Source organism: Triticum urartu, unplaced genomic scaffold (genome assembly GCF_003073215.2).
Source record: "Triticum urartu cultivar G1812 unplaced genomic scaffold, Tu2.1 TuUngrouped_contig_6434, whole genome shotgun sequence".
NCBI lineage: Eukaryota > Viridiplantae > Streptophyta > Magnoliopsida > Poales > Poaceae > Triticum > Triticum urartu.
Genome location: NW_024117197.1, coordinates 2,323 through 6,483, shown reverse-complemented (window position 1 = coordinate 6,483; position 4,161 = coordinate 2,323). Strand labels below are relative to the sequence as shown.

The 4,161-nt window shown below is 44.2% G+C and overlaps 1 pseudogene; it reads right to left on the bottom strand.

Moving 5' to 3' along the window:
• Positions 1-560: 560 nt before the first annotated feature.
• On the bottom strand, positions 561-3,643 carry LOC125530608 (annotated as a pseudogene).
• Between the last annotated feature and the right edge of the window lie 518 nt (positions 3,644-4,161).

The following is a 4,161-nucleotide window of genomic DNA, read 5'->3' as shown; positions in this document are numbered from 1 at the left end:
TCAGGTGGATCGAGACTAGGGATGGTAGTACGACGGCCATATTATAGGGACATTTTCAGCGAGAGTTTAACCCACCAACATCAAGATGCATTTTTTTTTACAAAACACATGTTGGGATTGACCCACGCGGGAGTAATTCTATGTGTAAAAATTAATGGTATCTCGAGAAAGAGGAGAGATAAGGTGAGGAGGAGTGGGGCGTGGTGGTGATTGGTGGTCAGACTGAGCGGATGCATGGGGATGGACGACGCCGGCAGCGGTCACCATGCCAGATTGTTTCAGAGGCTTCCTTTTTTAATTGCTCAACAATGAGGTTGTGTGAGATAATGATGGATGAGGGAAGGTTTTATCTATAAATGTGGAGAGAGATGGGGATATATTTTTTGCAAAATTACCGTAATTTGCTTTCTATCCATCAGATATAGATTGTTCGGTCTATATTGCAAGATAAAAGATACACCATTATTACAACTTGGTTTTTTATAAAAATAGAGATAACAACGTAAGGCATGCCAAAGAGCAGAGTGGTACGTACTGCAGGGGCCACACAAAGAGCATCATCACAGGCTCCCAGACATGTAGGAGTAGGCAGCAAGCCTCTCGACGGGCCTGCGGCGGACCGCCTTCCCTCCCCCACGGCACCGTAACTTGATCCGGGCCAGGTGCTCGACTGGGATCCACATGAAGCTAAGCCTCGCCGGCGCGTCCTCCTCCTCGCGGTGGAGCTCTAGCAGTATCTCCCTCGACTGCTGGACCCATTTGGGGTGGTAGGTCACCCGGTACCATGCCGAGGCCTTCATTTCGTACACCCGGTTCCTCTCGTCGTCGTCTAAGACAATGGCCTCGGCCTGGCCCAGCGCCCTGACGCTCTCGAAGATGGCCCAGAACTCCTTGCGCAGGGCGGAGTAGGCGTTTTCTTCAGCCTCTCCTTTATGCCCCCCTGCTTCCTGCTGTTGTACTTGGGGAGCGACTATATGTGCCCCGTCACGAGCTCCGCCTCCGTGGGCACGCCGTACTGCTTGAGCAGCGCGTCCAGCTGCGCCTCATACGAGCACTTGCACTGCCACGCACTCGACATGAAATCCGCCGCGCCGGGGACCTCCATGTCCGTGTCGTAAGGCAGGTCGTTCAGCGTGCAGGTTTCTTCTGGGACCAGATCGCTGCTGGAGGCTTCTTGGATCGACCGATAGAGCCTTCCGAGGATCTTCTCTGATTTGTAGGAAATGGCATCATCCTTTCCCATGATGTCGGGTTACAGTTTTGGTCGAAGGGCCGGCGGCGTCGACACGTTATTGCCCGTCTTCGATGCTAGTTCTGCCAACTGAATGCACTTCTCGTCCATTGCTCCATACTCGCTCATATCGGCATGAACAACATGAGCATTGCTTATCGGATCCAGTTTCTCATTTGCCATGTTCTTCAAAAAGAAATCAACGATATCCTGTTGTTACAGCAAAGAGACCTTATTAGTAGTAAAACTGTATTGCAAAAAAGTAATATATATCACAACTCAAGGACGAAGCTAGTTGATGATGAACTGAAAAGTGTGTATGCCTCATATATGATGAGTAATGATCAGGAATTCTTGAATTCAATTTTTGTTGGAACCAGGGTAACCTTACATCAAATGAAACAAAAGGGGTATCGATCTACAACAGCTGGTAAGTCAAGTCTATGATTAGTTGTACTCTACAGCTACTGTTCTCCAAGCATCAAATCAAATTGTATTGAACTCCAGCTGTGCACATTAGGCTTCCTGACTATTACCTTCAGAATTTGTCACGCCATTAGAACCTACCGTATACACACAAAAACACCAAGGATGCAGGTTTTACTTGTTCTGAATCATTTGGTTCACTTGACCAAAAACTAATTTAACTGAAGCAAAGGAAATGGGATAGAAATGAAGTACAAAGTGACCCAGTGCTACTTGTTGGTGTTACCACTAGCATTCCTACAAAACAACAAGTAACTCTGACTAATAATAGCACTGTGGACTTGGATTGTCAAATAAAAATGTAGAACATATATCACTTGGGCAAATGGCATGGATGCAGTTTCTGCAGATTTCATGTATTCTGTGCAAAGCACATTAACTACAGAAACTACTCCCTCCATTCCTAAATATTTGTCTTTCTAAAAATTTTAACAAGTGACTACATACGAAGCAAAATGAGTGAATCTACACTCTAAAATATGTCTATATACATCCGTATGTAGTAGTCTATTTGAAATCTCTAAAAAGACAAATATTTAGGAATGGAGGGAGCATACGGGGTATTGCATGATTCATATTAAGATAAGAGAATGATTAAAAAGCATTCTAAAATTTTCATACAATGGTCCATTGTAAGTACTGTACAAGAGATAGTCGGTCGACAAAAGCTGATATATACGAAGTGATGGTAGCTTACTCGGTGGTCCCTAAACAAATTTAGTTAAAGCTATTGTGTATTGTCATCTGTTAATCAAATTGCGGACAATATAACCAAATAGAGGTGGCTCAAATTGCAGGTAATATAATCCAGTGGTCCAAGAAGTGAAGTTTAGGGTTCCCATACCAATTAACACATGGAATTAGTAGGAGGAAACAGAATCCCTGTAAGTTTAGGGTTTCTCATACCAATTAACAGGCACGAAATTAGTAGGAGGAAACAGAATCCCTGATCCAGGGTCAAAACTATGATATAGTTTCCATGACTGCTTATGTTCAAGTTCCTTATTTAGCTATGGAAAGGATTGTTTCGGTAAGAGCACTAACATGTCAAGCAGAAATTATTAGTGGGAGGACATCGAAACACTGAACAAATATTCAACAGAACATATTCATACACTGAACTTTCAGGGAACAAATGCCTAAATGCCAAGAATAGTTGAACTTACAGATTGGGTTACTTGGCGCGACAGCAGTTTTGCTTCGGCCGGGGAGTAGCCCATAGGGTTCCAGCTTTTTTTGCCCGGTGGGATAAGTTTTTTATCCCATGTCACAAAGTATAGATCCCCATCAAGATCACTCCGAGATGCCTCATTGGCATGTGGCCTCTCACCATTCTTGGGAAAGACCAAGCAATCAACAAGGTGATGCAAAGCAGGTACATCAATGGCTTCAAGGATCCGGACGTCCCTTGGGTGAAGGCATGGATTCTTTGCCATTACAACAGTACCTACGATGGTCTCTGCATTGCTGTTTGCTGAGGAAAATCTTGGTCCATGCTTCACCAGAGAATTATTGAGTACTGGAGATGAGGCCCGAATAAAGCACTGTCCTTGCTCAAGGATCCCAAGTTCATCAAGGCAACCCATCAACCACCTTGCCTTGGGGACAAAAATCCTTGATTTTTCCAACAAACCCAGTAGTTGTGTGGACCTTATAGCCAACAACAATGCTTTCAGGTGCGGCTCAGTTCCAGGTAAAATGCCAGCACTCAACATCAGTGTTGTGGTGTTTCCTTCATCAGCACAAGAGGTGGATACAACGTCAAAAGCAACATCAGTATCTGTCAAAATATTGTTGAGATTAGACAGCATGTCTTTCTGCATTTGCCAAAAGATAGCATCCGGGACATTCAAGGAGGACAGTAATGTAATGATCTGACGGTTTAATGGATGGTTTGAAAAATAAAGAGAGGGTGAGCAAGAAACACTTGAGTGACATCCGTCAACATAGTGAGCGAGAGAATCCAAAGCCAAATAAAACCCCACAAATTAAATTGACCAACACATGGGACATACATGGACTAGTGACGATGGCTAGGAAAAGGGACATGAGGGAATTAAGAGAACTCACTTCACCGTTCTTTGTATTTTTGTACAAGGACAACTTTCTTTCTACTAACATATTAGCCTCTACTACCCCAAGTGTTATTGTTGAAATTTTGAAGGGGTATGAAGACGCGTTCCCCAAGGAGGTACCGATGGGGTTGCCACCATAAAGAGGCATTGAAAACCAAATTGATTTGGTCCCAGGAGCCCCTTTGCCAAACCTTTCACCATATCACACAAACCTGGAGGAAATCAAGGAGATTCAACAACATATTGAATACCTACTGCCGGTGTCAAAACCGGTGTATCTCGGGTAGGGGGTCCTAAGTCGTGGACCTTGGATCAATAGGGAACAAGGGACAAGTGACACGATGTTTACCCAGGTTCGAGCCCTCTCTA